This window comes from Nanorana parkeri, unplaced genomic scaffold (assembly GCF_000935625.1).
Source record: "Nanorana parkeri isolate BGI_ZX_2015 unplaced genomic scaffold, ASM93562v1 scaffold3830, whole genome shotgun sequence".
In the NCBI taxonomy this organism is placed as follows: Eukaryota; Metazoa; Chordata; class Amphibia; order Anura; family Dicroglossidae; genus Nanorana; species Nanorana parkeri.
Window position 1 is genome coordinate 5,410 of NW_017310098.1, and position 11,812 is coordinate 17,221.

An 11,812-nucleotide genomic window follows, 5' to 3' on the forward strand; every position below is an offset into this window, starting at 1 on the left:
TCTCACGCTTTCTCTCGCTCTGTGCTGTCTCACGCTTTCTCTCGCTCTGTGCTGTCTCACGCTTTCTCTTACTGTGCTGTCTCTCGCTCTGTGCTGTCTCACACTTTCTCTCACTGTTCTGTCTCTCGCTCTGCGCTGTCTCACGCTTTCTCTCACTCTGTGCTGTCTCACGCTCTGTGCTGTCTCACACTTTCTCTCGCTCTGTGCTGTCTCTCGCTCTGTGCTGTCTCACGCTTTCTCTCGCTCTGTGCTGTCTCACGCTTTCTCTCGCTCTGTGCTGTCTCACGCTTTCTCTTACTGTGCTGTCTCTCGCTCTGTGCTGTCTCACACTTTCTCTCACTGTACTGTCTCTCGCTCTGCGCTGTCTCACGCTTTCTCTCGCTCTGTGCTGTCTCACGCTTTATCTCGCTCTGTGCTGTCTCTCGCTCTGTGCTGTCTCACGGTTTCTCTCACTGCGCTCTCTCGCTCTGTGCTGTCTCACTCTCTCTCACTGCTCTGTCTCTCTCTCTCTCTCTGTGCTGTTTCACTTTCTCTCACTGCTCTGTCTCTTGCTCTGTGCTCTCACTTTCTCTCACTGTGCTGTCTCACGCTTTCTCTCACTGTGCTGTCTCTCGCTCTGCGCTGTCTCACGCTTTCTCTCACTCTGTGCTGTCTCTCGCTCTGTGCTGTCTCACACTTTCTCTCGCTCTGTGCTGTCTCTCGCTCTGTGCTGTCTCACGCTTTCTCTCGCTCTGTGCTGTCTCACGCTCTGTGCTGTCTCTCGCTTTCTCTTACTGTGGTGTCTCTCGCTCTGTGCTGTCTCACGCTTTCTCTCGCTCTGTGCTGTCTCACGCTCTGTGCTGTCTCTCGCTTTCTCTTACTGTGGTGTCTCTCGCTCTGTGCTGTCTCACGCTTTCTCTCACTGTACTGTCTCTCGCTCTACGCTGTCTCACGCTTTCTCTCACTGTGCTGTCTCTCGCTCTCTCTGCGCTGTCTCACGCTTTCACCCACTGTGCTGTCTCTCGCTCTCTCTGCGCTGTCTCACGTTTTCTCTCACAGTGCTGTCTCTCGCTCTGCGCTGTCTCACGCTTTCTCTCACTGTGCTGTCTCTCGCTCTGCGCTTTCTAACAGTTTCTCTCACTGTGCTGTCTCTCGCTCTGCGCTTTCTAACACTTTCTCTCGCTCTGTGCTTTCTCTCACTGTGCTGTCTCTAGCTCTGTGCTGTCTCTCGCTCTCTCTGCTCTGTGCTGTCTCACGCTCTCTCTTGTTCTGTGCTGTCTCACGCTCTCTCTCACTCTGCGCTGTCTCTCTCACTCTCTCACACAACTGAACTGACGTGTGTGGATAGTTCTGTACAAACTGCAATACAATCACATACAGCAGGATCACAATGACATGGGGCACATGTACATTTCCCTGGAGAGAGATCACCTCACATCTCATAGCACACACAATGCCGTGTCATGTAAATATGCAATAAGCTTCAACAAATAATAGGTGGACTTACAACCATATGTGTATCAAAGAGGAAACAGGAGAGCTTCACTGGTGTGCTTCTAGAAGCTGAGGTGGCTGCTGCAATCTGAGGGTGAAACTTTATTAACAAATTGTAAACTTTTTATTAACCAATGCAAGACACTTCCTGTTTCCTTCATGAGAGGAATTAAACTGCAGTTACAACAACTAACCACTAGATGGCCTCAACAACAATAATGTAATTGTCAGTAGACATGTAGATTTTTGTTTTCTAGAATATTTCTGTGATGTTTGTGTTTCTTCTAGATCTGGAACAAACGTAGAAATTGCTGAGCCTGATGAAGGGGGCCCTACGTGGAAAACGCAAGTGCAAGTTCTGGTGACATGATGTTCCAATAAACGAACACTTTGGACTTCAATATTATAGGTGTGCTGGTGACATCCTTTAATTTTCTTCTAGATCTGTGTACACTGTGCTTGAACCTGCGATCTGCGATTTGGAGTAGATCAGTGTTGGTGGATGCATGTATCCTGCGTTCCCCTATGAAAGAGGCAATCCACATGTAGTCGTATGTGACACGATTACATGCGATTTGGAGTAAATTCATGTTGATGGGCGCATGTATCCTGTGTTCCCCTATGAAAGAGACAATCCACATGTAGTCATATGTGACACAATTACATGTGATTTGGAGTATATTCATGTTGATGGGCGCATGTATCCTGTGTTCACCTATGAAAGAGACAATCCACATGTCATGGTATGAGCACAGTGTTCCCTCTTACATACCCTGTATGTAAGAGGGAACCAAAAAATAACCCCAAAAATAAGACCTAGTACTATTTTTTGGAATTGCTAAAATATAAGACCTACCCCAAAATAAGACCTAGTGTGTTTTTTTTGAGCCAAAAAAAATATAAGACAGTGTCTTATTTTCGGGGAAACACGGTAGTTACATTGTTCCTAGCTATGCTCATATACATTCCCGGGAGACTGTTCTGCCAGCTCTGTCTTCCTGGGAAGTTGCATCTGACTCTCAGCGATGGTAGAGAAGGGATTGTGTTGAACTCCTGTCTGTGTATTTGAGGAGAACAGAAGAGTTATTATAATTATTATACAGGATTTATATAGCGTCAACAGTTTGCGCAGATCTTTACAATATAAGTAGGACATTACAATCACAATACAATTCAAGACAAGATAGTAAGGAGGTCCCTACCCCTGAGGGCTTACAATCTAAAAGGGAGGGGGAAGTGATACATGAGGAGGTGAAATATAAAGCACAAATGGGGGAATTTATCAAAACTGGAGCAGACAAAATCTGGAGCAGTTGTGCATGGCAACCAATCATCATCCACCTTTCATTTTCAAAGCGTAACTGAACAGACTGAAGGGAGAAGCTGATTGGTTGCCATAGGCAACTGCCGCATATTTTGTCTGCTCCAGTTTTGATAAATTCCCCTCAAAATGTGTTTAACAGAAATTTCTCTGAGAATTCACATCTCTGTTGTTGTACCATCAGCCAGATACAGGTAGTGTGAAGCCAAATGCAGCTCAATCCTCTCCTGAACCTCCACAGTGATCACTGCCATGAATGATGTATATGAGTATAGCAAGGAACTATGTAACTATGTAAGAGGGAACATTGTGCTCAAATCATGACATGTGGATTGCCTCTTTCATAGGGGAATGCAGGATACATGTGTCCACCAACACTGAAGTAACCCCAACCGCATATAATCGTGTCACATACAATTACATATGGATTGCCTCTTTCATCGGTGGACACAAGATACATGCGTTCACCAACACTGGGCTAGCCCAAACCATATGTAATCATGTCACATACAATTACATGTGGATTGTCTCTTTCATAGGCAGGATACATTCATCCACCAACAGCAATCTGGTCCAGCTGAATGTAATCGCGTCACATAAAATTACATGTGGATTGTTGATTACATATGTGGACACAGGATACATGCATCCACCAACACTGATCTAGTCCATCTGCATGTAATTGTGTCACATATGATTACATGTGCATTGCACTGCTTACTAAAAAAAATCTGCTTCTCTCTAGTACCACTTCCCATCTCCATTTTGAAAACATGTCCAAGGGCTCCCCATTTGGACTGCTTCAGTTTCCTGTGGAGGGAAATTTGCAGAATCCACCATTGCTGGACTTAAAACATTGATTGGAACTGTGAGAACGACTTCACAGGGGAGTGTCTGATTTAAATACACATGGGGGTAGGGGTGTTATCAAAACTGGAGCAGACAAAATCTGGAGCAGATTTGCACTGCAACCAATCAGCTTCTCTGTCTCATTTCCTAAGTCGAAGGGCTGCTGTACGGGCTATTCACAATAGCCCGTACTGCAGCTAAGCAGCTGTCGGCTGCCTTTGGCAGCTTTGTGAATAACCCCCTAAATGTCTCTCATTGAAATGGAGAAGACTTGCCATTCACAAATTACATGTATATTAGTATCTACATCCCTTCCATGACACAAAGAAACGTGTTGGACGGTCTTGATACCACACAAAGATGCCATTTCTTTTTCAATTTTCAATTTCAATTTTTTTCACTAGTAGTGTTTGTTGTTCATGTTTAAGTAAAAGTGAAATTTTCACTGAAAATCACTTATTCCATTCAGGAACACTCTAACTACACAAATGCGATGTTCATGAGAAGATTCAAAGAGACATCCCATAATGCACTGGGCCTCTGCAGCAGCCAATGGGCAGCCTTGGCCCCTGCAGGAATGGGGAAAAAATCCACTCTTGTCTAACAGTGGCCTGCTGAGAATTTGGAAGCTACATCTGTAAAAGAAAAAACAAAAAGAATTGAGGTTGTGGCACCTCGTGTCTTACCAAATGTATGTGGAAAGGTGGAGACCAAAGATGCACTTGTAGTCAATTTTGGTAAATAAGTGACACTTTTAGTCACCTATACTTGGTGCTGCATCCTCTCCTTTTCTGTTTTCTCTATTATCGTGTTATGGTTTGGTACCTCAACCATGTGCGGAGCCGCAGTTCCTTAAAACCTGATTTTGTTAATCATACTGCATTATATTAGATTTCAAGACCAACCTTGATCAATATTAGCCGTTTACTCATTGGTTGATCTCTGGCTTGGTCATTTGACCCGTGCTCGGGCAATACCCCGGATCACCACCGGGTGTCACCCAAGTATATGAAATATAGATGTTACCCTTTAAGAGAAAATATGTGAACTGAAATGTTCTCCTTATACTCTAGTTTACCTAAATATGTGTATTGCACTCTTAGAATTATGTTCTCTGAAGAAAGGTTTTATGATATTATTTGTGGTCCTTCATAATATAAGAAAAAAAATTATCTTCTTTATTCGGATATCACAAGGAACTTCCCAACTATGAATATGGCATCTCTCATGTTAACTTCAATCTCCATTTATCGTCTATAAGGCCTGGTTCACACCTGAACGTTGTGTAGCGCGTTCAACGCTCGACGAACGCTCTACAAAACGCTCAAACATCTAAATACAATTGTATTCAATGGGTCTGGTTCACACCTTGCCGTATTTCCGCGCGTCCGAACGCGATACAAAACGTCCTACGTCCAAAGAAGTACATGTACTTCTTTGGGGCGTTTTGGTCTCGCGTTTCCATTGGGATACAGCCAAGTAGCCCACGACAAATGCGCATATTCAATACGCCTAGGTGTGAACCCAGCCTAAGGGTCATTCAGTAAAGGGTGAAGGGTTTGGAGAAGGAAGGAGAAGTGAACAATCTACGACAACATAGCTGATTTGGAAAATGTCTCCAATTCATCTCACTTTCCAGTTCAGATATGTTGTCCTAGATTGTTCACTTCTCCTCCCTTCTCCAAACTCTTCACCCTGTTGTGAATAACCCTCTATATGTTGACATGTCAGAGCTGATTCCGTGGACACTGGATGTTCAGCCATTAGCCATTTGAATTATTAGACAACTTTCAATACACTTTATATTTGATTTGATATCAATTCTTGGGGAGTTCTTCTTCTGCTTGAACACCCTGGGGGGAATTTATCAAAGCAATTGCGACAATTTTAACCTCTTAGATCATTTTTTTATGTGCAAATCTGTCTTTTAACATGTGCGCCTGTTTTGACCAGAGCTTGCACTACTTTTCCAACTGCATGTTTTTCTGCACCTGTTTTCATCTGCACTTGTTCTGCGGCTGTCTGAAACTGGAGCATCACCTAACAAAACAATCGCTACTTAAAAAGTCCCCACTTCTTCAAGAAGCGACCATTAAGCTTTTTGTCTGGAGTTACAAGTCTTCTTTCTTGAAGTCTTTTAAACCTCATTTATGAATAACATTACACATCATAAATCTGGTGCAGAGTGCATCAAATATATTCAGTGCAAGTTCAAACACTCGCAATGGCTATGAAAAATCCTGTGTTTGTTCATGAGGGTTGCATTCAATTCTTTTTGGATTTATTCATTTTTTAAAACAGTATGTCCTTATTAAAGTTTAAAGCATTGCAAAGCACTCAACAACACAATTGAGTATAAAACAGGGCTTGAAGTATGTATATAAATATGAGCGTGCAGTGTCATACATCAAAGAAGGTTATACATCAGTGAACAGATTTAATCATTTTTCTAAGTTATATATGTCCAAATTCTACAGAAAAATATTATTTCCAAATGTCCGTAGCATGTTGTTTATCTTGTGCTGTGTTTGAAGTATCTTCATCTGTAAGAACAATGGGTTGTTTTCTTTTCTGTGCCGAGGATATGTTTGTCCGGCTACTCAGCCTTTTGCCAAATAGAGATTTGAATGTCCATTGTTTTTAGCTGGGCTACAGACACTATCAGGGTTATTCACAAAAGGGTGAGGAGTTTGGAGAAGGCAGGAGAAGTGAACAATCTAGGAAACCATATCTGAACTGGAAACATTCTCCCTTTCAGCTCACTTTCCAGTTCAGCTATGTTGTCCTAGATTGTTCACTTCTCCAAACTCTTCACCCTTTTGTGAATAACCCTGTCAGAGTTTTTACTCTCAAGGTTGAATTAGGAAGATACTTAAGTAAAATTTGTCAAAATGGTCCATGGCAAACAGCGGTATTGTGTTGTTTATTTGCCAATCGGATAGCTACTGTGGTTTTAGTAGAGAGGTTGCCATACACACCTGGTTTTATTTGAATGAAAGTGAATCCTTATTTTTGCTTCACGGACATGTTAAAGTGGAGACCTCCATCTTTTCCTCTCCAGAGCCTACAAAATGGCTGACACGTCTCAAAGCCTATATGGGTTGGACTTGATGGACATATGTCTTTATTCAACCCCAAATACTATGTAACTATGTAATGATTATGGACTTATTTCAGATATACCCTGACATTTAAATCCGCCATTGTTAATGTAATCCATGTTCATCAGGTGTCATCCAACGTTGTTCAATTATGACAAGAAAAAAATTAATCAGCGTAATGTAAAAGTCGCATGAAAACTATTTTAATTCGTTTGAAAGCAAACCTATAATTATGTTTCACGTTACATAAATTAAAATGGTGTACATCATGAAAATGAAATCATCATTGTAATTTTTAAATGGAAAATATCTCTTTCTTGCCATGATTGTGTTTTAAATCAATAGAGACTACATAGTGTACACTATTATCAATCTGCCAGACCCTTTATACCGCTATAAGGATAAGAAGATCAGCAAGGAAGCAGAGTCTACTTGTGTAATGATTTATAATGGCTGACCCATGAACATTACAACACACACGGGTTTTGTATTTAAAACATTAGACAAGAAGTACAACTCGACATCATGATGTAAATCGAGATAAATACCTCAGAAACTTATATATAATCCTGAAGGTTAATGTTTCTTCTACAGTATCTCTCAGGGACTTTGAACAATACCTGCATAGTGTTCTGTACTTGCACACTTGCTTGTCTTATTACGTAGGGTTTCCACGCTCCATATTATTATTATTTTTATTTTATATTATAGAGAATACAAGAAATGTAGGAACACATATAGGTCAGGAAAGATCTAAAAAAAAATCCAAGAAATATAGGAACATAGCCGCTCCACCGGTGTCTCAAAAAACACTGTTGTGACTGACAATTTAAAACCTAACTCCTGAGAAGTTTTAATTGTTTTAGAATATAGTTTAATCCTGTACTCCTAGATAAACTATAAAAAACTGAATTTAGACTTTTAGACTAACCTAAAATCATTGTTTAAGGTTAAACTGATGAACACCAAACCATGAATGAGTTGTATATTGATACAGTGGGGTCTATTCACGAAGCAGCTGAAGGATCTAGCCGTAGCTTCGGCCAATCCTTCGGCTAGCTTCGGCCCCAGGACCCCTGCAGTTCAGTAGAACCGAAGGGCTGCTGTACGGGCTATTCACTATAGCCCATACAGCTCCTGAACTTGGCCGAGCGGCTCAGTTGAGCCGAACGCATATGCCTCGGCTCGGCTGAGCCGAGTTGGAAGCTAAAGCTGGCCGAGAAACAGCTGGCTCCGGCCACTTGCAGAGAGATCAGCATCCCTGGTTACCAGCTAACCAGGGACACTGATCTCCAGACAGCAAACTCTCCCTGGCACTCCGGGAGTCTCCCGCTCCCGGCCGCCAAGGAGAGAAACACTGCTTTTTCTTTTTTTTTCTTTTTCTGACATGGAGCCGTGTCAGAATAGAAAAAAATAATTATTTGGCCATAGGAATGCATTACTAGATTCTTATTGGCTATTTCAATTTGCAATAGCAAACTAGCATTGCACCCGCCCTCTGCTGCAGTTCTCCATTAGGTCCACCTAATTGACAGCAGCAGAGGGCGGGTACAATGCTAGTTTGCTACTGGCTATTGCAAATTGAAATAGCCAATAGGGCAAAAAAAAATTCTATTCTGACACGCCTCCGTGTCAGAAAAAAAAAGTAGTGTTTCTCTCCTTGGCGGCCGGGAGCGGGAGGCTCCCAGAGAACTGTATAGCCGAACAGCGTTCGGCTCACTTCACTTAAGGTCGGTCTTTCACTCGGCTGCCTACGGCAGCTTAGTGAATAGACCCCAGTGTATTTTGTACACATTTGGGTATTTCTACACAATTTAATCACTCATGTACTAAACATTTTTTTGTCTTTGTTAGCCATCTTCTAAAAACTTTCCAGAGATCGCTGCTTGTCTGTTAGGCCTCATTCACGTGCATGGCCTTATCGGGCCGTTCCCGGAATGGACAGGTGCTGCGTGTGATTGTACGCATCACCCTGTTCTTCCCTATGGGAGGACGCGGCCGTACACTTTCGGACGCTCACCCGAGCTGCACATCCATCCTGTCTGCGTCCAAATACGGACACCCGCACTGATGGTGAAAGAACAGACTGCAGCGTACAATCACACGCAGCACCCGCATGGATCTGTACGGCCCCACTCTACACTGTGCACATGAGGCTTTATAGTCTCCTTTGCACAATGTCTCTCATGAACCTCCTGGTTGGAGTGCGGGTGAGACAGGTTTATAAAAGACTTGTTACATTTGCAGATTTTGATGTGGCTTCTCTCCTGTGTGAAGCATTAAAGCTAGATCAGAGATATTCTACAACTAAAATATTTATGATTTTGATGAATAGGACTTCTCCCCGCTGTGTATAACTTCATCTTGCTTACGAACTGGTGCCTATAAAAAAAATCCTTGTTACATTCTTCTCTGGCTTCTCTCCTATGTGAATTCTCTGGTGTGGAGTAAGATGTGACCTTTGTGAGAAGCATTTGTCACAGTCTGAAATGATAAATGTTTTTTTCTCCTGTGTGAATGTTTGGGTGTGTAACAAGACTAATCATGTGAGAGAAGAGCTTGTCACATTTTAAACATTAATGAGGTCCATCTCCTGTGTGAACTTTTTGGTGCTTGGTAAGATTAGAATTTTGTGAGAAGCACTTGCCACATTCTAAACATTTAAAAGGCTTCTCTCCTGTGTGAATTCTCTGATGTGTGTTAAGAGAACCCCTTTTTGAGAAGGACTTGCCACATTCTAAACATTTAAATGTTTTTTCTCCAACGTGAGTCTTGCGGTGTTGGGTGAGATAAGAACTCCATGTGAAGCACTTTCCACATTCTGGACATTTGAATGGCTTCTCTCCTGTGTGAATTCTCTGATGTTCAGTAAGAAAATAATGTTGTGAGAAGCACTTGTCACATTCTGAACATTCAAATGGTTTCTCTCCTGTGTGGATCCTCTTATGTCGATTAAGATGAGAATTATGTGAGAAACACTTGCCACATTCTGAACATTTAAATTGTTTCTCCCCTGTGTGAATTCTCTGATGTATGATAAGATTACCCTTTTCCGAGAAGCACTTGCCACATTCTAAACACTTAAATGGTTTCTCTCCTGTGTGAATTCTGTAATGCTTGATAAAACGATCCCTTTCTGAGAAGGACTTGCCACATTCTGAACATGTAAATGTTTTTTTTTCAGTGTGAGTCTTGAGGTGTTGAGTAAGACTAGAACTCCTTGAGAAGCACTTGCCACATTCTGGACATATACATGGTTTCTCTTTTGTATGCATCTTCTGGTGTTTAGTAAGATGTGAACTTTGTGAGAAACACTTGCCACATTTTGAACATTTAAATGGTTTCTCTCCCGTGTGAATTCTCTGGTGTATGATAAGATTACTCTTTTCTAAGAAGGACTTGCCACATTCTGAACATTTATTTGGTTTCTCTCCCGTGTGAATTCTCTGATGTATGATAAGATTACTCCTTTCTGAGAAGGACTTGCCATGTTCTGAACATTGAATAGTTTTTTCTCCAGTGTGAGTCTTTAGGTGTTGAGAAAGACTAGCACTACATGAGAAGCACTTGTCACATTCTGTACATATAAAGGGGTTCTCTTCTGTATGAATCCTCTGGTGCTTAGTAAGATGAGAACTTTGTGAGAAGCACTTGCCACATTCTGAACATTTAAAAGATTTCTCTCCTGTGTGAATTCTCTGATGCTTGATAAGATAACACCTTTCTGAGAAGGACTTGCCACATTCCGAACAATTAAATGGCTTGTCTCCTGTGTGAATTCTCTGATGCATGATTAGATTACACCTTTCTGAGAAGGACTTGCCACATTCTGCACAATTAATTGGATTTTGCCCTGTGTGAATCTTGAGGTGTTGAGAAAGTCTAGAACTACATGAGAAGCTCTTGCCACATTCTGGACATATAAAGGGTTTCTCTCCGGTGTGGGTCCTCTGGTGATAAGTAAGAGTGGAACTATGTGAGAAAGACTTACCACATTCTGGACATATAAAGGGTTTCTCTCCTGTGTGGATCCTCTTGTGTTGAGTAAGATTATATTTTGCAGAGAAGCATTTGTCACATTCTGAACATTTAAATGGCTTTTCTCCAGTGTGAGTCTTCTGGTGTATAGCAAGACGATTCTTTTGAAAGAAGCATTTGTCACATTCTAAACACCTAAATGGTTTCTCTTCAATGTGACTCTTTTGATGTGTCTTAAGAAGATGTCTTGCTGAGAAGGACTGGTCACATTGTGAACATTTGAATGGTTTCTCTCCGGTGTGAATCCTGATATGCTGAGCAAGAAAATAGTGTTGTGAGAAGCTCTTGTCACATTCTGAACACTTAAAAGGTTTCTCTCCTGTGTGAATCCTTATATGTCGAGTAAGATTAGAATTTTCTGAGAAGCTCTTGTCACATTCAGAACATTTAAATGGCTTCTCTCCAGTGTGAACCCTCATATGATGAGTAAGATTAGATCTTTGTGGGAAGCACTTATCACATTGTGAACATTTATATGGCTTCTCCCCGGTGTGGATCCTAAAATGAACATTCAGTTCTGACTTTTTTGGAAAACTTTTTTGGCACTCCGAGCACTCATACAGTTTCTCTATAAGTTTAGCCATCTTGTGATAATGAAGATCTGTTTAGCTTTTTTCACGGTGGGTGTTGAATGGCCAATTGAGCTAATTAATCGACCTGTATGAAAAATAAATACACATGTTTACACAGAATCTTATTATTAACAACAGGCTGACATCAGATTGTCTTTTGAGATTTTTACATTGTATCACTTCCTCAGTGCCCACAGCATTAGAATAGATCCCGCTGGATACTGCAGATAAAATTACTTTAATAAAAATATATATCAAACAAATGCACTTACATAGAAGTGACTAGATCAGGTTATACAGTATCACCAAGAATATCTTCCAATGGAACCTCAGGTCTCACAGGACTGAAGTTGACAAACTCTCACAAAATGGCCGGCAGTAGGAGAGGAGACAAGCCAGTTGGGAAACCATGCTGTAAAGTCTGGGAGATGTCTTAGCAAAGTAAACCACAAAAGCGT

General features: G+C 41.5%; 1 pseudogene; it reads right to left on the reverse strand.

The window, feature by feature from the left end:
- Nucleotides 1-1,116: 1,116 nt before the first annotated feature.
- LOC108803525 lies at nt 1,117-11,366 on the reverse strand (annotated as a pseudogene).
- Between the last annotated feature and the right edge of the window lie 446 nt (nt 11,367-11,812).